Source organism: Dendropsophus ebraccatus, chromosome 3 (genome assembly GCF_027789765.1).
Source record: "Dendropsophus ebraccatus isolate aDenEbr1 chromosome 3, aDenEbr1.pat, whole genome shotgun sequence".
Taxonomy (NCBI): domain Eukaryota; kingdom Metazoa; phylum Chordata; class Amphibia; order Anura; family Hylidae; genus Dendropsophus; species Dendropsophus ebraccatus.
Window position 1 is genome coordinate 127496766 of NC_091456.1, and position 24875 is coordinate 127521640.

The following is a 24875-nucleotide window of genomic DNA, read 5'->3' on the forward strand; positions in this document are numbered from 1 at the left end:
AGAACCTCCTTACCTGTGTGGGTATGTTCCCACAGTGTTTTTTGAGCCAAAAATACGCCTGTATTTTCATTTTTATGGCCGTAAATAATGGTCATCATAATTATTTATGGATGTAGTTAATGTAATGGATGTAAGATGTAATTGTGGGAACATACCCTGTATTTTTTTGTGTGGACAGTAAGCTTTTGTTTGAACCAGTGTATCTGCACGGCCATTCTGTGCATTGCTTAGCCTACAGCGATCTTTACTAAAGTTTACAGCTGCAGTGTAAAAATTAAGGCTGGACAGACTTCAGATACAGTCTGATACACTTTCACACACTTTGATAAACTTCCTTTTAAGTTTGCATTAAGAATTAGACAGTAAATCAGGGTCTATGTCTCAGACGATTTCTTGGGGATCTTTTCAGTTTAACTGAATGAACATACTTGGGGGGGGGGGGATTTATGAAGACCAGTCTTAAATTAGGGCCCGCCCCCTTTCCTCATCTGAATTCACTAAGAGGTGCACACTCTGCACTCGGTGTACCAAATCTTCCAGCAGGTGTAGATTTGGATAATCATCCATGCCTGTGAGCAGACATAAATCATGATAAATGATGCCGCAATCCCCCACCCCAGCCATCCTGCTTCGGGGGTGGGGGGTTGCTACATAACATTTTACAGGTTATTACAATGCAGATTACAATGCTGTCATTTAATGTTTTATATTTTATGCTTAGACTGTGACAAATCAACAAATTTTATGTTGTACCAATAGCAGTTGAGCATATTTCTCCGTTTCTATATGGCTTGACAGGTTGTTTTCACTTGCCTTTAGCAGGTCTAAACATTCAGCATCACTTCTAGAACAAATCTGGCAGCATGTTCATCTTGCTTCCTAATAATTTAGACACGTTAAATGAATCACATATTGAATAAAATTTGTGAAGTGTGAATTATTTTTAGCACATTTTATTTAATTGGTAGTTTGCTGCCAAAGTAAAAACTAAACAATGCACCCATGTTGTACCAGCAGATTAAGTTAAATTTCATATTTGAAATTTGCCCATAAAGAAATAAAAGTCTGTTCCTTGGAATTGAAATATCTCAAATTAGATTCCAACATAAATGTATGTTGTCTCTAAATGCTGGTATGATTCTACAAAATGTTCTTGCCTTAACCCCTTAGCGACCCATGAAGTATCTAATACGTCATGGCGCCGCGGGGGGTGTTCAGAGCGGGGTCCCGCCGGGACCCCGCTCTGAACGGCGCTGATCCCGGCTGACACGTGCAGCCGGGCAGTGCCTCTGTTAGCCGGCGCGGGTCCCGTTGCCGCGCTGACTAATTAAGCACTTCAATGCAGCTGTCAAACCTGACAGCTGCATTGAAGGGCCTCAGACATCACATCCCTGGTGTCTAGTGGGTCGGATCTCCCCCCCACGATGCGATCGCGGGGGGGAGATCCGTTCTTCTGGCCGTGCCGGGCCTCAGCGTCGGAATGACGCTGATCCCGGCTCGGCAATAGATTGCTATGGCCTGCAGCAGGCCATAGCAATCTATGACCGATCTCATGGATCTTTGCTGTGTATATACACAGCATTGATCTCTATGAGAGATCATTGCTGTGTATATACAAGCCCCCCAGGGGGGCTTCTAGTCCATGTAAAAAAAAAAAAGTAAAAAAGTGTTTATTAATAAAAAATCCCCTCCCCTAATAAAAGTCCAAATCACCCCCCTTTTCCCATTTTATAAATATAAATTAATAAATAAATAAATAAACATATTTAGTATCGCCGCGCACGTAATCGCCCGAACTATTAATTAATCACATTCCTGATCTCGCACGGTAAACGGCGTAAGCGCAAAAAAATTCCAAAGTGCAAAATTGCGCATTTTTGGTCGCATCAAATCCAGAAAAAATGTAATAAAAAGCGATCAAAAAGTCGTATATGCGCAATCAAGGTACCGGTAGAAAGAACGCATCATGGCGCAAAAACTGACACCTCACACAGCCCCATAGACCAAAGGATAAAAGCGCTATAAGCCTGGGAATGGAGTGATTTTAAGTGACATATATTTGTTAACAATGGTTTGAATTTTTTACAGGCCATCCGATACAATATAAGTTATACATGTTATATATCATAGTAATCGTAACGACTTGAGGAACATGCATAACAAGTCAGTTTTACCATAGGGCGAACGGCGTAAATGCAAATCTCTCCGAAATCAAAACAAATTCTTTTTTTTTTTCAATTTGACAGCGCAAATGATTTTTTTCCGGTTTCACAACATATTTTATGGAAAAATTATGCCTGTAATTGCAAAGTACAATTGGTTTCGCAAAAAATAAGCACTCATATAAGTCTCTAGGTGAAAAAATGCAAGCGCTATGGACTTTTAAACATAAAATGGAAAAAGCAAAAGCGCAAAAACGAAAATTGGCTTGGACCTTAAGGGGTTAAAGCAAATCTGCACTGAGCCCCTTCACCCCCAACCACCTGTACTGTTATGTAGCTTTAACAAATCCATGGCTGGGGCTGGTCTTTTTCTTTTGTTGCAGAGATTCCAATAAAAATAATATTTTATTTGGGTAGCACTGAGTCAAAAAGGCGGGGCCTAGAAAATCCAAGCCCTAGGCCTGCAGCACCCTGCTATTTTTGTTGCCCAACCCACTGATGTAGCTAAAAAGAAGAAGGGCGGGCAGCAGGATGAGAGATGTATTACAGGCCTAGAGCACAATATGCTGTGGACCTCTTCTCTTTGACCCCGTGCCATCTCAATAAAAAAATTTTCTACCGGAATGCTGAAACCACGAGGCAAACAGGCCCTGGTGCAAGCCAAAAATTCATTAAAGCCCCTGCTTCTCCCCACAGCTTGCCATCTCCTCCATCTTGTCCCCCAATATTCTGTATTCTACTGCTTCAGGGCAAATGATTGGAAGGAAGCTGCTGGCACAGCCAATCACTGGCCAGTATAGTGTCCTCTCTCATCCAGTAGTATCCTGCCTATATAATCAATTTCCTGCAAAGAGACAGGGAGAGTGATGGGACATGAAGACAAGTGTTTAGTTTAGCAGTTTCCCCCTCTTGTCCTAGTGATCAGTTGGCGGTCAAAGCAGGAATCCAACCGCATCTATAGAATGTGCAAAGATCTTCAAGTTTATTTAATTAATCAGTACAGTAATGCAACATTTTGGGTCTTTTTCTCTATGCCATGTCAATGTTTTGCTAAACAAACACAAAAAATGCTTTAAAATCAGCCAAGTTGTCAGCTCCAGATATGAGATTTATCACATTCATATTTCACCCAAATATGCAAAGCTTTCATTGGGTTGCACCTGCAGTAACAGTTAAAAACAGGAATTCTTGAAATGCCAACATTAGAAAAAAGATTAAACTGAATCTCTTCCCCAAATCTCTATTTTTCACATTTCCTATGACTGTTGTTACAATTAACCTTTTTAAGTAGCAGAAGCTGAAAGTACGGTACAATAAGCACTGTAACAGACATACATAGCAGAGTGCTATTAACAATAAGTGGGAACGTCCTTGACAACAAGGTTGCTCAACAATATCTGATTTATAGACCTATGGAAATTTAGAAAGATGCAGCCATTCAAATAAATAGAACAACTGCCTCTGCCATCTGTATAAATTACACCAATCTGTTATACAGAACAGTTGATTATTAACAAGAGTGCTAAACCTGAGTAAGGAGCTCTTCTCAAATAACACTCAGTCTTCAGCATGCTTTTTATTCAATGTGAGCTGAATAGCTGTGTGGTGCAAATTATATGAGAGTTTGTTTCAGCTGCTAGTGGAATTTTAGACCTGCTATTTTCTACAAAGCTCTGTGCTCAAAATAAAGACTATTAAAAGAAATAATCACATTATACACTTCTAATTAAATGTATAAAGCTCTGCTAACAAGTAACTGTATACCCTTAGGCTATGTTCACACAACGTATCAGACCAGCCGTTCCGTGACCCGGCCGGTCTGTGCCCGGATCATCACGGCCGGTACTTAAGTACCTGACGGATGATCCGTCCGGCCGTAGAGCTCTGATGCGGGCGCATCAGCGCGCGCCCGCATCAGAGCTTCCCATAGCACACAGTGAAGCTAGCAGCCGGAGCCGCTCACTTCACTGTGTGAACTGACAGGTCTTTCTGCGGCCAGAATTCACTGAATTCTGGCTGCAGAAAACTGACATTTCAGTTATTTGCGGCCCCGTATGGGATCCCGGCCGGAGCGTATACTATGTGTATACGCTCCGGCCGGGATCCCATATCAGATAAGGTTATGTTGTGCTCCGCATAAAGTACGGCCGTTGTTGACAGTGGCAATAATGGCCATACTTTTATGTAGTGTGAACGAAAGAATGAATAGTGGATTATTACCTGTAGGTATACCGGATGTTAGGCTATTTCTAAAACATTTAAAATGACTTACAATTCATATTCATCTCTTGAAGTATGAGACTATGTTCAGACAGTAAACTAATATCAAAATACGGCTGTAATTTTGAGTTAAAATCACTTCATTAAAGTCAATGGGACATTGTCTGGCAGTGCACACAGCATAGAATAACAGCTGTAATTTATTATGACCGTCACAAATAATGAACATGCTCATTATTTACCACCTGCTACTGCAAAAAAACAAACACCTGTTTCACCTGTTCATACAGTGTTTTATTTTCACTCAAAATTATGGGCCTTTTTTTAAAAATCTGAAGAGAAGGTAGGATCAGGACATGGCCCATATTAAAGCTATATGATCAGGAAAGTACCTGCAGATGTCCTACTCCATCAGTCATCCTTGCTAAGGCTGGATTCACAAGTTTTTGCAATCAGTTTTTTCATCCATTTAAAAAAAAAAACTAAACAAAAAAAAAAATGCATGCATTTGTGTGCATCCATTTTGGTTTGTTTTTTTCCCATTGACTAACATTATTAAACAAAGGATCAAAACGGATCTGTTTTTTTTAACGGACACAAAAATGAAGTTGACCACGTTTTGTGTACGGCAAAAAAAACAAATCCATTTTGATGCATCCGTTTTCTCCATCCTTTTTTTTTCTCTCAAAAACGGATGAAAAAAATGGATTGGAAAAATGTAGTGTAAAAAACCCAGCCTAACATTAACACAAGCACAACAATTTAATCCCAGTGTTAGAAATATTTTCACATAGGCCAGTAATATATGCGAGCAGTTCACTGTGGAAAATAACAAGTAACAGAAATAGTAGCAAAACTATGCATCAATGCCATTGAAATACTATGTGGTGTTCCAATTACTTACAAAGTTATTTAGATAAATATAACTCTATGTTTGCCTGTCAGCATGTCCATGCAGTATATCCCCCACCTCCTGCCCCCGCTGCAAGAAAAATAATAACTTCTTCTTTATTCAGTTGTGTACAAAGTACATTAGTACTTAGTGAAGTGTAATATATTTTCTAGAAATTACTCAAACTCTGAAAGAGGAAGAATTGCTTTCCACCCAAACCTGATAGACCTAGAAAAAACACATAAATTATAAAAACACGAAAAAAATTTAAAGCGACTCTGTACCCACAAACAACAAAACAACTTTTAAACCGGCAGCCCCGTGCCCTATGGGAGTGTCCTAGATTGTGTATGCATTGGGCTGGCACAACTTCTCTGTCCCTCCTCCCCGCCCTCCTCATCATTAGGAATGCTCCAGGCAGATTGCCTACTGTTCGTCAGCTGTGTCAGCCTGGCACATGGGCTGGATCGTTAAGGCACATGTGCAAATGTTCTGCATGGAGAAAATGTTCCAGTGGCATTCCTAATGATGAAGAGGGTGGGGAGGAGGGATGGAGAGGTGGTGCAAAGTTAGGGCACAGATATTCTAAGCCACGCCTGTAAGTTTAAAAGTTTTTTTTTAAGACAACTGCATCACCTGCCGAACGGACCGCAGGACCTCTGTCTTTTAGAGGTGACAGAGTCCCTTTAAATCCAAACACAACTAAGAGAAATGTTCTGTAATGGCATGATTATTGAAATATTCTCATATTGTTACATTTAAGGACTTGAACCTTGTCTAGGATAGCACTGTACACTGATTGGGTGGGCAGGAAGCACTTTATGTCATAAATGTACTTTGTACACCCCACAAAAAACTAATACAGCCATGTTAATGGTAAAATAAAAAATGTATGGTTTTGAGAATGTAGCAATGAAATACCAATTACAATCAATATTAAATGTATGGAGTACGGCCTGGTAAACAATGAATGCGTATCTGCCCCCTCCTCCACCTTTGTTAGCTGCCTATTTAGGCTGGCAAGAGTGTCCGTCACTGATCTGATATTGGTGGCCTATCCTAAAAGGAAAGTGTAAACTAAGGGGTAGATGTATGAAGCTCTGCACCTAAAAAGAACTGAAAAAAGATAGCAAATTTTTGCAAAAGGACCCTCCATGCATCCTGTGCGCCATAGAAGCACAAGAGGGCAGGGAGGGGGTAATGCGTTGCTCACAGGAAGGAAAAATGTATTAATATTTTCACCTGGATTAGCCAAAAAATATGCCAGGCTAAAAATCTAAGCCAGTGCCCACACAAACCCGGAAATATAAAAAATACGTGTGGCACAAAAAAGTTGTTTTTTTGATACATGTGCCCATAAATCTTTTAAATAAAACTATTAATGTTTTTTCTAAAATATTTTTTTTCTGATTATAGATTTTATTTAATACAAGAACTTGATGAACACTGGGCCTCTTGTCCAGTGACACACAAGTAAAATCATGTACACATGTAATAGGGCAGTTAAAGTTAATCTGTCAAAGTGAAAATTTGGTTTAAAGGAAAAGTTCGGCGAAAATTTTTATTAAAGTATTGTATTGTAGATCTGTGTGGGCTATGGATGCTAGAGAGGATGATGGCAGGGGGACATTGAAGGACACAGGGCACTGGAGGGACACTGAGCATCCCTATTGGCATCCCTCTGAGAAAATTGATATATAGTTACATGAGAAACAATTTTTTGTAAGGCTAGGTATACACTTCTGCCATGCCGTATTCTGAGCCTCTGTCACAGAGTCTGTGTGGCACCAAAGACCAGTTGGGCACTAACTGATGGAGACAAATACCAAAGAGATCGCATTAAACTCAATGGGGTCCATCGGGTTTAAGTCCTGTGTCTGTTTATTTTGCAGGATTTGAGTGGAAAAAAAATGTATGGATTGCAGTTTTGCTTAGATCCTGTCAAATAAATGGAAAATGCTAAAAGCCTAAATCTAAATGCTAAAAGCCTTATCTTCTATGGGATCCCGGACGGAGCATAGTATACGCTCCGGCCAGGATCTCTCGCGGCGCTGCAAACAACTGACATGTCAGTTTTCTGCGGACGCTATTTAGTGTACACTGTTGAGCATGCGGATCTGGGGAGTTGTGTGTGTGGTGTGGGGAGTTCTGGGAACTCTGCGGCCATAAAGATAATCCAGAATGATCTTAACAGAGATCAGCCGTTTTGTGACCCGGCCGGGTAAAGGAACGGCCAGTTTCATAAGTTGTATGAACATGGCCTAATTGGGCATATACTGTACTGAGGGTGTCAACACAGAGTAGGACCGCCCACATGGCTACTTAGCAAAGAATGAGCAGGGATTAGGATAAATAAATGATAAGTCATCCTAGAACTTTTCCCATAAAACTAGACATCAATTTACTAAGCTCCTCATGCTCTAGAACATGCTGCCTGCTGATTGTACTGTATTTTCAATGTGACAGGTTTCCTTTTATGTCATTTTGTGATAAACTTTCAAAGAACAGTAAAAGAAACAGATAATAAATATTACTATGCATTTTTATAACATTTCCTGATGTTGAACTGGCTGATATCTAATTTTTGTGTGATACCATCCAGCAGGGCTTCAATGTGAGTAGTTTTGATCTAGTTTAGCAGTCCATATTTGTCAGACTGATAACCATCATCAGTGTGCCAGAAGCATGTAATCTAAACCCCATTATGTCCTTACCAGTATTTTTAGCAGATACCGAAAGCAAAAAATCAACGGGGAACAGCTGAAAGGTTGCAACAGATAACTGGTTATACATCAATAATGGTTATACATCAATAATGCATAGAAAAGGCTCTGAGCTCCTGGATATTAAAAAAAAAAAATGTTGTTTCTATTGCATCTTTGCTTTTTTTAGGAAGGGCTATAAGCAGTCACATTTCTAGCCCCTAGCTTCAGGTGCACTTGACATGGCTCTTCGCACGGTGTGTCTGTTGAAGACTGTGGTCTGCTCCAGTAACATGTTCCTTCTAATGATATTCTAGTGACAGTAAATGTCTGGAGTCATATGCAGTATTTCCACCGAATTTGATCACCTAAATTTCTACCAGCCCAAAAATTCCAACCAATCTTGGCGCTCACAATTGGACTCTATTATTATCTTTATTTATTTATTTATTGGGCACAATTATAGACCTATAGACCTTGCTTGGATGCTAGACAACACCCCCCGTCCCCTCCTTGCTAGTACAAACCATTCGGGTTCCAACAGTGCACATATAAAAATAAGGATACGTTGAGAATGGTGGAGATTCACAAAAAAAGGTTGATTCCTTTATTGAATTAATCTTAAATAAAAAGTTAAAAGCTAATTTCTCCACAATCTAGCTCATGGGGTTGTCAGTGCATTTCAAGCTCTGGCCCTGAGCTCTTACTTGATCTCCTTTCTGCCCAATACCATGTCCCATTCCCAGCAGATCAAAAGGTGGTGTATTTTTCTGTACTTTTTGGTGCACTCAGCAGAATAAATATGTATTTATTGCTGTGCACCACCAGGGCCGATTCTAGGTTTTCTGAGTCAAAATCAGAAATGCTCCCCCCACACACACACATTGTCCATACCGCACCATCATATATCTCCCCCCCCCCAGCCCTTTGAAAGTCATAAGTAAGGTGTGTGTGTGCAGAAAATCTGCAATGATAAGTGTATACAAACAATCCAGCTCCACTATAAATCACCCTGTTCTAGCACTATCTTCTATCTTTGATGAGAGCAAGATAGAAAAAGTTTTAAAGTTTCCAATTCCACACGTCTGTATACAATTCTTTACAAGAGTCTATGCATTGTGACTACTCATGGTGATCTTATTCATGGTCATACTACCATTATACCTTGTGCTCCATTTAAAGGGGTAGTGTAGTGTAGGGATGTTTGAAGCATATACCTGCAGAGTGTTTGCAGTCCTGACCTTCTTACATTTTACCTCTGTGTCCAGCTATCATTTGCATGTCATGGGGTCAATAAAGACAGTGGTATGTAGCAGACTGCATAATTTATGGTCACTTCATAAAATCTGCCGCCCTACAAATCTGCTGTCTGAGCAATAAACTCATTTTGCCTCATGCCAGAAACGGCCCTGTGCACCACACTACGATTTCGGTGCATCTCGAGACAAAAATGTAACACAACATCCAAAGTAAAACCTATGAATGTTGTTTTTTTTTGACAGGATGATGGACATTGATTGGGGAATATTTGTATACAAATAAACTTTGTCATGTTTGTCACCATAAGTAATGTATGTGTGTGAGTAAGATATATAGATTATATAGATAGATAGGTAGATAGGTAGATAGATAGGTAATTTTTTATATAGTAGAACATATGAAAGGAATTGTTGCTTAAGAAGGTGTAGCAGCAATTTCTCAGTGGCAGCTAATCTATATTATAGTCTTCAGTTCATGAATAATTATATAGGCAGAACTAAACAAAAAATATGCACTTACACATAAGATTGTAATGTATCGTGGAAAGTAATGGCCTTGTGTGCTGTTGCATAATGTGAATTGCTTCATAAAATTTGATGCAGTTTTACCTCTGCAGCATACTTATTTTCAGATTAAATAAAGTACAAAGTGTTCCATGCGCTGTAATTTACAATAGACATCACTTTGCATGCTGATGCATGCTTCTCTGAGAGATTTTGCTGCTCATAAATTATTCCTTTGCATTTATGCTTTTTGTAACTCATGGAAGAAAGTATTTTCTGTCTTCTTTAATTCTTGCTCAAGTATACATTATATTAAAATAAGCATCCAAGAAGATTTGCAGATATGGCTAAAGAACAATAACCCAGTTACTTATGAACAGCAGAGATTCTGCTTGTGCGGTTACAGATAATATTGTTTTTTTCTTCAGGTTAAATGAAATATTTATGACACGACTTTAAATTAGAATTATATGTTGAGGTTATAGTCACACTTTTTAGGTGAAAATTGTTTTTGTTTTTTTTTTTATCATGGCGGCCATTAAAAATTCTGATAATCATTATTTATGGGTGTAATTAAAAAATATCGTCCCTTTTTATCCCCTTTCTTTCACCTAAAAAGACGTTGTCAGGACAAAACCTACGTTTATAGATTGATTTATAAGGTTCTGTACTTAGTATTCATAGCTAAACTTGCTTCCCCTGGCTTATCATGCGTTTCAATAGCCACCTCCCTTTTCATTCATTATTTAAACCAAATGTTTACTGTTACCCTTGAGCCAGTTCTTTTGTCCTTTAAGATGGGTTCACACATAACAGAATTGCAACGGATTTCACGCTGCGAGTTCGCATCGAAATCCGCTGCGATTCCGTTATGTGTGAGGGCTATATTTCAACTATGGTAACTATACATCATTTAACGGTAAAAGACGGTTGTCTATTGATAATTGCGTTATCAATAGATGGCTGTCCTTTGTTGTTAAATAATGGCCTGCTTCCGTAGTGGGAATATAGCCTTAATCAGCTTATCTCTTGTTTTATCTAAGTTATCAGAACTAGCAGCCATATATGTGTTCGTGCGGAGTGGCACTATTTTTGGTCATTATATAACTTATGTATGGTACTGTTCCCCACTTAACCAACAGATTATTGCACCCACATAAAAGATAACATGATTAACTAGATTTACATTTCCAGGGAAATACATAGTGCTTGAAAAGAGCACCCCTTTACCAGTGACTTCCAAAGCGCCCCTTTACCAGTGACTTCCTTTTAAGAGAAACTTTAACCCTGGGTGCCATCCCTTTAAAAGCAACTTGGGTCCCGTCCCTTTAAAAGCGACTTGGGTCCCATCCCTTTAAGAGCAACTTGGCTCCCGTCCCTTTAAGAGCAACATGAGTCCCTTTAGGAGCGACCTGGGTCGCTTTAAGAGCGACCTTGGTCCCTTCACTCTTATATTGTATCTGATGGCCTGTAAAAAATTCAAACCGTTGTTAACCAATATACGTTCCTTAAAATCGCTCCATTATAGCGCTTTTATCCTTTGGTCTATGGGGCTGTGCGAGGTGTCATTTTTTGCGCCATGATGTGATCTTTCTATCGGTACCTTGATTGCCAATATACGTCTTTTTGATCGCTTTTTATTACATTTTTTCTGGATTTGATGCGACCAAAAATGCGCAATTTTGCACTTTGGGATTTTTTTGCGCTGACGCCGTTTACCGTACGAGATCAGGAATGTGATTAATTAATAGTTCGGGCGATTACGCACGCGGCGATACCAAACATGTTTATTTATTTATTTATTTGTTTACTTTTATTTAACCCCTTAACGACATCGGGCGTAAATTTACGCCCTGATGCCGGTAAGGGAGTTCAGAGCGGGGCCGCGCGGCGGCCCCGCTCTGAACCGCGCCGGTCCCGGGTGCCGTCCCTTTAAGAGCGTCTTGGGTACCGTCCCTGTAAGAGCGACTTGGGTACTTTCCCTTTAAGAGCGACTTGGGTACTGTCCCTTTAAGAGCGACCTGGGTACTGTCCCTTTAAGAGCCACTTATGTAATTCCCCTTACACAGCGACTTGGGTACCGTCTCTTTAAGAACGGCTTGGGTACTGTCCCTTTAAGAGCGGCTTGAGTGCCGTCCCTTTAAGAGCTGCTAGGGTACCGCCCCTTTAAGAGTGGCTTGGGTACCGTCCCTTTTAGAGCAGCTTGGGTACCGTCCTTTTAAGAGCGGCTTGGGTATCGTCTCTTTAAGAGCTGCTTGGGTACCGTCTCTTTAAGAGCGGCTTGGGTACCGTCCCTTTAAAAGCGGCTTGGCTACCGTCCCTTTAAGAGCGGCTTGGATACCGTCCCATTAAGAGAGGCTTGGGTACCTACATGGCTGCCTGAGCTCTACTATTTTACAGACTGACCTCTGCTACTTATAATGGTAAAGATCATTGCTCGGTTACCATGACAACCTTACTCATGTCAGTGAGACAAAATCGTTCTTCTTCTACATCTTCTATTGGCCAATAGTGGACATGTGACTGTGGATGTTGTGAGACATTGCCTGACGAGACCTTAGAGTTCCTATTGGCTGCTATATCTCAGCTATTTGCATATGTGCTGTGATTGGCTGTTAGCGGTTAGAGTGTGGCCATTATTTGCAATGGGCCATTATTTTCTATGGGAAATTTGGGGTCTTTAAACGTAAATTTCTTAAAAACGACAAATCCGATCGAAACATAAAATACATAGCACACCTCACACCGCCGAGGGCTTCGAAACGCAGTTTGAACGGAGTCTGTGGGCAAAGCGGTTCGGGCTGTATTACGCGCAGAAAAATGGCTGGAAGAAGAAGAAACGGAAGAAGAATACGGATTACAATATAGTGCTTTTCAAGCACTATAATTAGATCAGGCCACCATTTTTTCACGTCATAATGGCCCAGTTCTGATGCATATGTGCTCATTGTAAACACTTTGGGTGGTGGGCAGGGGTGGCATGGTCCGGGACTATGCAGTCCAATAAACAGCAACTACAATATGTGCTCTGACATATTTCAGGCAGCCTGATGAAGACTCCATTGTAATACAGAGCTGAAATCTTTTGCCTGTGATCAATAAAATACAGTTGTGAATTACAGAATTGCATTACCGGTGTGTTCTTCATGGATGGTATTTGTGCCCAGTTGTGCTTGGAGGAATTTTCTTCTATTGTTGGACCAAAAGATCTGCAGACAACTCTGGCGTCACACTGTTACAATTTTCCTGGGGCAGCATTAACCGTCATCAAACAACTGATTAGTGTGGTCCCTAAAGCCCCACACTAAAGGCAGCAGGGAGCTGCGGGGGGGGGGGGGGGGGGAGTGTCCCTGGTCGATCTTTAGAACGTCTTGGAGATACAGAGCGACATGCACGGAGCGACGGCAGCAGAACATTGCTCTCCACGTTGTTTGTCTTTCAACATGTTGAAAGACAATGATCAGCTGACATTGCCGGTCTCTTACACAGTGTGCACATAGCCTTAACCCTATGGTAAAACTGACATGTTAGCTATGTTCCTCAGGTCAATAACATTACAACGATATGTAACTTGTATAACTTAAATTTTTTTGATTGCTTTTAAAAAATTAAAACCTTTAAAAAAAAAATGTTTTTAAAATTGCTCTATTCTCATCCTTGTAATGCTTTTATTGTTTGGTCTATGGGGCTGTGTCGTTAAGAGGTTAAGAGTGATTTGGATTACAAGCATTGTCCTGGAACTAATTATGCTGACATGTATATATATATATATATATATATATATATATATATATATATATATATATATATATATTGCATTACGGAAAGGGTTACACCTAGTAGATAACAGTATCACTCACAATACAGAATTTTATGTACATGATAGCTTTTGGGTAGATCTTGTGATAATTCACAGTACTTCTGTTATAGATTTTATTCCTCATTGTCAAAAAATGAAAAACGATACTCAAGAAAATATTGATTTATCTCTTAAGACAGATGTGACTTCAAACTGAAATTTATATGAGTTGCAATACCTGATGCTCAGTATTGATTCTCTACACAAATATATCAATGTGAAATACTGCATGATTTTCTTTATTTGTTGTTACATATATTTTAACATATTTGGTAGAATCCCTTCTACTCTTTTCTTTCTTATATAAGGCATGCTGTACATGCTATTCATATGCTACCTTGATATATCATGTATTTTACCAATTTCTAATAATTTGCTACTTACCTACAGTAGGCTATCATCAGAGAAGAGCTGTATGCTTTCTTTTCTTTTAAAATCAGTGGCCATGCTGGATCCAGACATGGTTCCCTTCCTTTTCACAGCTGTGCAGCTGCTGATTATGCCAAGCTTGGCAGCCTACAGTGTTTAAATTGTCATAAAAAATGTGACTAGAGACTTTAAAAGTAGAGATGGGCGAATTAGTTGGATTTGCAAATATTTGCAAATGAATCATAATAAAACATCCAAACTATTGTAGCCACAATAGTGGTACTATTACAGAGTGTGTTTTTTCACAGCTTCTGTTGTGACAGCCTCAAAAATTGGAAAATGGCAGCCAATCATTCAATTTTCACCCTGGACAGCAGTGGACATTTGTGGATCAGCGCTATAAAATCTATAAACTTTCTAATAAACCATATAACACGTTACAATCCCCCTTCAAGTACACTTTCTCCACCCTTTGTAACCCCTGTTAGTTTAAGTAGCAAAAATATAAGTGTGAATTTAATATCAATTTAGAAGTATTTCATTCTGATTTTTATTAAGTTAATTTTGATTCAAATAAATTGTCCTCTGCAAGGACGTCAAAGCATCTAAAGAAGTCTTGCCCTTTTCAGGGTTAGGCCGGTGGCAGCAGTAAAGGTGGCAGTCAAGGGGGTGGAAGTCGTGAAAGACGGGGATGTGGTAGTGGCCATTCTAACGGGCTTGGAGGAAGGTTGCAGCTCCCAGTAACACCCAATGGTGCGGTGAATATTAGCCAGGCTGGAATTGTTTAATGGATCCTTCAAAGTTCCAACTACATGGCAGTCAGTAGGAAATCCCAGATCCAGCAATCTTTTGAAGGGTCCTCACTGTGCTAGGTCTGTCCAAAGCTTTGTGGTAGATGGTCCACCATAGGTGACTTGCGGCCAAGACACAACAGGAGATGGGGCTAAAGAAACTCTCCCCAGACTCTCAGCCACTCTCAGATGATCTTTTTGAGAAATTAGAGGACAGTCAGCATTTGAAAGGCAGCATTGAAACTCCAGTGGTTGCTAGACCTAAAAGAAGTCAAGAAAGCCAGGCGGAGGAATCTTCCTACAAAGCAAAGGTATTGAAAGGCATGCCACTGGAGGAAGAAAGCCTTGGAGAGGAAACCTTAATCCTCGACTATGATGATGTGGCAGACCTCACGTGGGAACACGTATAAATGTGACTTTATGTTGTCTTTGTCTTACACTTATGCATTGTTCTCTGTTAGGTAAGACTTAAATTATTCTTTACACTAATTTGTACATGCTGTAGTAGTAGTATTATAGTATGGTTATGCTCTAGTGTTTGATTTTATATTTTATTTAGGATTTTATTACAGGTTTATACATTATATGAGATAATTTTACAGAGGAGAAAGACCTCATGCCTTTATGGATGGGGAATACAATCTGATCAAACCACCATAACCAGCGTGAAAAAAATGAGAAGTGTCAAAAAGTCTAAATAATATATATAACAATGAACAGAAGTTATGATCACCTATATTATTATCACCTGCATATTAAGAAAAATGTGCATTATGTGGTTAACGAGCGCAGGATCGGCGATCTTTTAATAAGATATGTGTATCTTTTTCTTTTTAGGTTTTTGATGAGTTTCATTTCTTATATCATAGTTTAGATGTTCACCATCAGGGCCCAATAGTGCTAACCTTTTTAATCTGTTTTTTTTATTTATTTAGCAGGGATTTGCCACTCATATGGGAAAAAAGTCTATTGTGAGTTTGTGTGCAATCGATTGTTTGAGGTGTACCATCAAGGACCAACCTGCCTCCTCAAGACGTTAGGAGTATCCTGGGCACTCAGCAACCTGTTAGCAGTGTGAGCTACAGCAGATTCAACCTCCAGTTACTCATTAGCGACTTTCTCAAACTATCAGATGAAGAAACCAATCAGCCCCACATTTTAGTCTTCATCCAGCAGAAGCTGAAATTCCAGGTCAAGTCATACTTGAATTTACCTTTGCCCTTAAATATTTCTGACCTGGTACAGTTCTGGATAGGGAAGTTCCACATGTGGACTTTTATATAGGTGTTGCTGTGTCTTCCATTTGAAGAAATACAAGTCTTCACTTATCCTTACACATCAAAAGGAAATTATTTTTGAGTCTTAAGGTTTTTTTTCATTATCAGGACCCAAGAGTACTAACCTTTCTAATCTGTTTTTCACTTATTTTCCAGAGATTAAAACTCATATAGGAAGAAATCGACTTCTATAATTGAGCACTTCGTTTAAGGCCATTGAAAAGAAGGCAGCAAGGCATAGTAGGTGACACATCCATGGGCTCACTCCGCCTCCCTAATTAGGTTGTAGGCATAAAGTGACCTGGTGTAAGCTGTAGTCTGGTAACAGTTCAACTGCTGGGCCATCATCTTTTACAGCCTTCAGGAACGACTCAAAATTCCAGGGCTGGTGAGTGTGCTTGACACTGGATGTTGCAGGATTTCACCACTTAAAAGGGAAGAACACAGGGTCATGGTAGTGGCCATCTTAACAGGCATGGATGAAGGTTGTAGATCCCAGTAAGACCCAGTGAACAGGTGAACACTAGCCAGGCTGGTATTGTGGTATCAAAGTTCCAGCTCCATGGCAGTCAGTTGTCGATCCCGAACCCAGCAATCAGAAGTGTCCACATAAACCAATGCCAAAACCATTCGTGCCAAGGACAGGATGGTTCTTTTGCCGTGTCTCCTGACGTGTCTCGGACTTAAGTCAGCTTAGTCAGGAAGAAAGTTATGCTTCCCTAAGCTCGGGAGATGGTATGAGCCCACAATTTTCTCATAGGCTATCCTTCGCTTCCTCCTCTGGCTGCTTTGTGGCCTAGAAACCTCTAGAGATTCAACAATGCCTTCCAATCGCTGACTATCTTAACATTCCTCCAAAAGATCTTCAGAGCACAGCGGCTGAGACTCTGGGGGCAGTGACAGAAGCTCTCTTGCTAATGGTGCTCCAAAGCTGACTTAAGTCTGAGATGCGTCAGGAGACAGGGCAGAAGAACCATCCTGTCCTTGGCACGGATTGATTTTGGCATTGGTTTATGTGGACACTTCTGATTGCTGGGTTCGGGATCGACAACTGACTGCCATGGAGCTGGAACTTTGATACCACAATACCAGCCTGGCTAGTATTCACCTGATCACTGGGTCTTACTGGGATCTGCAACCTTCATCCATGCCTGTTAAGATGGCCACTACCATGTCCCTGTGTTCTTCCCTTTTGAATGGTGAAATCCTGCAACATCCAGTGTCAAGCACACCCACCAGCCCTGGATATTTGAGTCGTTCCTGAAAGCTGTTAAAGATGGTGGCCCAGCAGTTGAACTGTTACCAGACTACAGCTCACACCAGGTCACTTTATGCCTACAACCTAATTAGGGAGGCGGAGTGAGCCCATGGATGTGTCACCTACTATGCCTTGCTGCCTTCTTCAATGGCCTTAAACGGAGTGCTCAATTATAGAAGTCGATTTCTTCCTATATGAGTCTCAAATCTCTGGAAAATAAGTAAAAAACAGATTAGAAAGGTTAGTACTCTTGGGTCCTATAGGGGTAAAACCGGTCCATCCATCCACCCCTACATATTTCAGGCCCGCTGCAGTTCTGGGCAGAAAAGGTCAATATCTGTCCGCATCTGGCTGAGTTTGCTGTGACCATGCTATCCTGCCCAGCCAGCAGTGTGGCATCTGAGAGGGTGTTTAATGCAACAGGGGCCATTGAGAAACCCAGGAGAAAGAAATTGACTTGCCCCAGTGTGGAGAGGATGACTTTTATCAAACCAAGTCTAGATAGGACTAGATTTCACCACCCCCATGCCTGATGTTATAGCGACTCTGTACCCACAATATGCTCCCTCCTAACTGCTAGTATCTTTTGATTGCTGCTTTTAATTCAAGATCTGTCCTGGGTCTGTTTGGCAGGTGATACAGTTATTGACCTAAAAACAACTTTTAAACTTGCAGAGCTGTGTAAAATTTGCGTGGCCTAGAGTGTCTGTTCCCTAGAATTACGACACCACTACATCCGACCTCCCCACCCTTTTCACCATTAGGAATGCCCCAGGCAGGATTTTTCCTATTCATCACTAGAGATGATGGAACATCGGGAATTTTTAAGTTAGTTGGAACTCAAACCTTTAGCTTTTTTATTCCCGCTGCCTTCCTGTTGGGGAAGGTGTATTACCTACTGAAGGCTGTATCCCTGTTTTCTGGGTGGTACTCAAGCTGTCTCCACCTTCCCCATGGAACGGGAAGGCAGCGGGAATCAAAAGCCGAAAGTTCGAGTTCGATTGAACCTGAAAATTCCCGATGTTAGATCATCTCTATTCATCACCTGTTTGAACACTGCACAGGTGCCTTAATGATCCAGCACATGTACAGTGTTCAAACAGGTGATGACTAGGAGAATATCTGCCTGGGGCGTTCTTAATGGTGAATATGGCAGGGAGGAGGGACAGAGAGGTGCTGAAATCCTAGGGAATGGGTACTGTAGACCACGCCATTTTGACACAGGGCTGCAAGTTTAAAAGTTGTTCTTCAGGATAATAACTGCATCAACCGCAGAGCGAACCCCTGGACAGATCTTGGATTAAAAGCAGCTATCTGATGGTTGAAGCAGTTTGGGGTGGACAGGTTGTGGGTATAGAGTGACTTTAAGGACTGAAACATCAGCCAGCAGTCAGTTACTAGGCACATGTCCCTCCAAGAAAAATCCCCATGAAAATATTTGCCCACCATAAGTATTTAGATTTTTTTTTAAATCAAGTATTGTTCCCCCTTAAATCCCCCAATAACATGATAATCCCTTAGGAAATATCATAGTCCAATTAAACCATTTAAAACACAGACATACATTTTCCACAACAGCTCAATGCCTCAACAAAGTGCACCATGCAACCTATTCCATGCAACACCATGCAACATTTTCTTCTAAAATCCACTGTGTATTTAATCTGGTTTCTGTAAAAATCTATTTCGATGTTCAACATTCTCCATTTATTTTCTCTGCTTTTGTTGACAATAGAAGAATTTCCTTTACAGACCGAAATAGCACTTGACAATGAATGTCCCTTTATGATGGCAAAATACTTTCTCTGAGTTTAAAAATGTTTCTGCATCTGTCTCTGTACCGTGAACTTAGATGATCAAAGTGCTAAAATGATAATACCCATTTAGAAAACATAAAAGTGGGAATAAAACATTGAACATTCATATGGTCTTTCACAGCTATATCTCAAATGTAACGGTACGTGCTGCTACAATTATCTGTTGCCAGGGGAACTGCTATAAGGGAGGCAGAGGTATCACTTGCAACCTAACATTGTTTCTTTAAGGGGCCAAAAGGTGTGTAGATCGTAATAGTGATTTGAATTTCCCAGAACAGGTGTGCCATTGCTGTTCTGTATTTGTATGTAGATCAGCATTACCAAGTACTGTATATGTTCCAGACTGAGGGTGTCTTACTGCACTCCCACCTCTAGATATCTGACTGTATTATATGCTATTGTCAGACACATTATGGAAAACTATGAAAATTGCTTAGACACTCAGATCTAAAATAGACCAGTCTCTAAGGGGATATACACTCTGTATATGCACACCTCTGGGCTGGGTTCACACTACGTATATTTCAGTCAGTATTGTGGTCCTCAAATTGCAACCAAAACCAGGAGTGGATTAAAAACACAGAAAGGCTCTGTCCACAAAATGTTGAAATTGAGTGGATGGCCGCCATATAACAGTAAATAACTGCCATTATTTCAATACAACAGCCGTTGTTTTAAAATAACAGCAAATATTTGCCATTAAATGGCGGCCATCCACTCAATTTCAACAGTGTTTGAACTGATCCTTTCTGTGTTTTTAATCCACTCCTGGTTTTGGTTGCAATATGAGGACCACAATACTGACTGAAATATACGTAATGTGAATCCAGCCTTAACATGTACACAACATGTCTTTTTGGTAAGATGTAATACCTTGTGTCTGTAGAGAAATCCGTATTTACACTGTTTTTGTCAGAAAGCTGAGAGGCAGGAGACAGTACAAGACAGTGGACTCTGAAGCTATACCCACCCACTGTCCCTGCCTACTAGTCATGGACGGCCCTAAACGGCCACAGACAACCACAGAGTCAGTCCCTACTCTGTATATGTACAACACAAAACGCAGACAGACAAACAAAAAAAATAAAGAGAAGTAAGCAAGCCAGTTCAGCAACAACAGGCAGCGAGGTACAAAATCAGAAACAGAACGGATAGTTGGTGGTCAGGCAGGAGGTCAGGTAACAGGCAGAAAAACAGCAAGGGAGGCTAGGGCAGGGAACGCTGGGATAAGGGGAGCTGGGGCTAGTATACACTAATAGCCAGCAAGGAATAATTGTCTCTGCTTTCATTTATGAGAATCTAGAGCCCGGTCCGGATCCCCATTGGACGGGCGCTCTGATCCTCAAGGTACCGGGTAGGCAGGAGCATCTGTCAATTAGAAAACACTGCTCAGCTGCAGCTATCAAGGCTAGCAGTGAGCAGTGTAACTCCTGCATTGCCAAGAGGCTCAAAGGAAAGCGGGTGTGTCAGACAAAACAGGTAAAAACAGGCCCAGTTCACACCAGCCTTACTGCACATTCCTGACAGTTTTTACCCAAAATGTAAGTTGGCAGTACTGATGCACAAGGGAGCTGAGGAATTCCCTGGTGGGTCCTCCCTCTTGGTGTGCCCTGAGCCAGAGATAGGCCTCCATAGCATATAAAGGGGCAGCAGGCTGCAGGCCTTTTACACTACTATGGTGATTAAATAACGGCCCCTTGCAGGGCAGCAGTGACAATTCTTTCACTAAACTACTATAAAATCATGGTGCCCTTCCCTTCCCTGTCCCCTTCCCCTGCACTCTTTGTTGACAGCTGCTTCTGCAGCAGCTCGCAGGCTCAGCACAGCTATCTTCCTGTCTGTCACCCAGGGTATTACCTCCACACAGTAAATAAATCCCCAGGTGACAGGAAGATGCAGATAGTAGCATTGGTCTGGGTGTCCACCCAGAACTTTTGGAGGGGCTCATAGCCACACAAACCATTCAGATTCTGCTTCATCCCCCACTATGGTATTCAAGGGCTTTCTGCTCTAGATGCTCTGACAGTCGCTCCTTTCCAGTTGCACAGTAGATAGCTGCCAGCTGCCCACTCTCCCTTGTAGCTGCATAAGGCATGTGACCTGAAAGTGATCAGCTTTAGCCAACAATGGCGAATCCCAGTGCTCACAACAGGATGTTACACTGCCTGCACTAAGTGTGTCCAGCAGGAAAAGGAGCCTCAGTATGAGAGCTGGATGGGAGAGAAGAGGTTTATCTAAAGGGCCTTTACATTTTTTAAATATTGCTGCCATTATCTAGAACATATTAATAGGAACCTATTCTTACTTCTCTTCACTCCCCCAGGGTCCTCTTGTGGCTTTTCCCGGTCCCCCTGCTGAACTAGTCAGAGATTTCCGCCTACACTGTGCGCCTAAATAAAAGAATGTTCCCTTGGATATACCAAAGATGGCACACAGACTATGGTAAGGGCATGCTTTAGCAGCTCTACTAGGAGCTGCCAACAGTGTAATATTCAAAATACTCCTGATTGGTTTCCTTTAAATTAATATGTGACATGTCAGAGTTTTAGATTAGTCAGGGTCTTAATGCAGAGACCCTCACTCATAGTATCACTCCCAGACTTTGTGCGATGTACAGCTGATTACAGGTGACAGTTTCCACTATATTGTATAAAGCATGTTTCCTGCAATCAGTATGACCATAAAAAAATAATGCATGCAATTATATGGCCCAGATTGCAGCTGGGCTCCATAGACTGTACTGTCATTAGCAAAACATTAGAATTGTCATGCACACACATCAAATGTGTTGACTAGTTGGAGTCTCAGTGCTAAGTCTTTAAAAGATCCCATCTCCTATAATTAGTCTCAGCACTGTTTTTATCATGTCTCTCTGACACTAGCATGAACTTTCAGACTATGTTCACACAACGTAAAACTACGGCTGTAGTTATCGCCACAGAACTACGGCCGTAGTTTTGCGGTGTGGAACAATGCCTTATTTGCAATGGGATCCCGTCCGGAGCATACACACATCGTATACGCTCCGGCCGGGATCCCATACGCCGCCGGAAAAAACTGACATGTCAGTTCACACAGTGAAGCGAGCGGCTCCGCATCAGAGCTTTGCATCTGTCCGGCCGGTACTTAAGTGATCCGGCCAGAGACCGGCCGTTACGTGACCCGGCCGGGGTCACGGAACGGCCGGTCTCATACGTAGTGTGAACATAGCCTCAAACTGTATCGGACCTCCCGACATCATAATAAATCATTATGCTTGGAGCTCCCGGGTCCAGCCCGCAGAACACTGCCCATGCATGGATGGAATTCTGCCGATGTGTGCTTTAGACCTAACACTTTACTGATCCCTTATATGACTTTTATGGTGGTCATTAAACAGCCTTATTCTAACTCAACACTTTGATGTGGTGAAGCTTGACTAAACCATCATGGATCTTCTCTGCTGGACATTGTAATATAAGAGCAGAGTAGATGGACCAGATGGTCATTTACTCCTGCCTTCTATGTTTCTTAGGCTATGTTCACACATGGTGTTTTGGCAGCAATATTGTTGCAATATGAGTGAAGTTGCTACATAAATGGTGCTATTTTAGCACAATTATACAAATCATGATAAAGTAGCACAATTTTACCGTAGCTGAAACTATGGAAAACCTGTATGAAAAACTCAACAAAAATTCCATGAGTGAACACAGCCTAAGTAGTAGGAAAATACTGCAAGTAATAAGAACTTCTGTTGATAGCAGTCCCTGTGGCACTTTATGCTGTGTGAATGTGATGCCACAGAAGTGATAGTATAAGTGACTCACAGTGTCCTAGCATTGCTGGTCACGTACACAGCTTTTTGCAAAGTCGCTCTACTAACATGAAAAGTTTGGTGCTGGTTATGTCTGTAAAGTAGTGTCGGCCAAAACTTCGTAAATAGAGATTTAAAGGGGAATTTCAGGTAGAGGTAAAAAGAATAAACCTGCTGCAGAAGCATATAGCATGTAGCATATAACCAGTTTTAAAACTACCAAAAATCCATATGTTTTGGAGGTCTCTGTTCGATATTTTCTGGCTGTGCTTCCTGGTTGAGCAGTTGTACATAATGCTAAAAGTTCCAGAATGCATCCACCAAAGCTGTTGCAGATCATCTAGGCTGTGATCACACATTGGAGTTTCACTGTGTTCTGAGGCTGCTGTTTTGCCAAAGAAACTATGTGTGAACTCATCCCCCCTTCCTTTCAAGATGACTGATGTAAACAGCTCCCTGGTCAGCTGATTCAGTACTCTGTAATGCCCAGGGGGTTAATCTGGAGTTAGGTTGCTGATGACCTCACTGTAATTAAACCTCCCTGTGTTACAGAGAGCAGATACAGCTGGCAGAGACACTAATTACATGTGTTAACGTGAGTAGTCCTGGAAGGGAGGTCTGAAGAGGAGGAGACAGAGTAAACAGCTCCCACACAGTTATCTGTCTCTCCAGCATAAAGCAGCAGGCTCAGAACTGGGTGAAGGAGACTGAAAAGGTAATAACAAGTATGGAAGGAATTGTTAGTCTCTAGGAGGGCAGGTGATTCAACATGTATTTTACCTAAGTGGTATACCTCTTTAATAGTAAATTGGCCCGACAAAAAAAAAACAGGACCTTTTTACAGGATGCAAAATGTAGTGAAAACCTAGGCACTGAAAGGTACACAATAAGGAACAGGTTCAACAACATGCTACACTAAACAAAATATTTATCCTCACTCTTTTTCAAAACATTATTTTTTTTTTCAAAATAATTATTTAAATCCTAAAAATGTGTTAAAACTTATTTGCTCACCATACAGTCGTATTCAGTACAGAGCCCATATAGCCACACGTAGTACTCTCTTGGATCCAATAATGTAGGTTCCGGTACAGTATGCTCTCTAAAAGGTAAGTAAATATTAAAAGGTAACAAACAAATAGAATGCATGTATATTGTAAGTTTATTACACAGATTGCAACAAAAGAACCACTACACTTAATAATACATCCTGTAGAAACAAACTAATAGTATTATTTACAAAGATAAAAGCAAATAAATTAGGAACTCATCTAAAGATATGAAAAAAAGAAACATATTATTCTCTCTACCGTATACCATAAAACTATTTTCATAAAACGTAAAAAATAAAAAAAGAGAGCGTAAAGGCAGACATCTTTTCTATTTAAAAAGACGTCTGTTATTGCTGCGATGTAATTTACTTCAATGCAATGCATTGAAGTCAATGGAATGACGGACATTCAATGCACACAATGTATACAATGACAGATATTGTCTGCGCGGACATCAAAATAATGTTTTTACGACAATTTTTTCGGACGTCTTTTGCAGACAGCGGACGTTATTTTTTTTTTTTACTTTTTTCCTTCATTTTACTATTACATTCAATGGACTTTTCAATTAAAGACACACCCAAAGGGCAATTAGTCCACCTGAACCAGAATAATGTACTAATAGCCGTCATTGTACTGACGGGTGGCCAGACAGCAAAATGACGAACTTAATCTTTTCTTTTCAAAAACGTAGAGGAAAAACGTAGTGTGAATCTAGAATAAGGCTATGCTCACACTACGTTTAAAACACGGCCGTATTTAATAACAACGGCCGCATTTGCGCAAATAATAGCCGTTATTTCACAAATGACGGCCGTTTTACTTTATAATTTAGTTTAAGACTCCTACAGCACTAACCATTACCAAACTAGGACTAACATTTCTAATAAAGGCTGACTGTAATTAATAGTTTTGCA

General features: G+C 40.7%; 1 protein-coding gene across 4 annotated transcripts in view; it reads right to left on the reverse strand.

Moving 5' to 3' along the window:
• The window catches only part of PRR16 (proline rich 16), a 292970-nt gene that overhangs the window by 70692 nt on the left and 197403 nt on the right, over window positions 1-24875 (reverse strand). For 3 of the 4 annotated variants that reach the window (XM_069964564.1, XM_069964566.1, XM_069964568.1), the window contains exon 3: window positions 23921-24008. The gene's annotated coding sequence lies outside the window, so the exon portion shown is untranslated. Of the gene's footprint in view, window positions 1-14041; window positions 14115-23920; window positions 24009-24875 lie in introns of those variants that run through there. The other variant, XM_069964565.1, reaches the window with a different exon arrangement.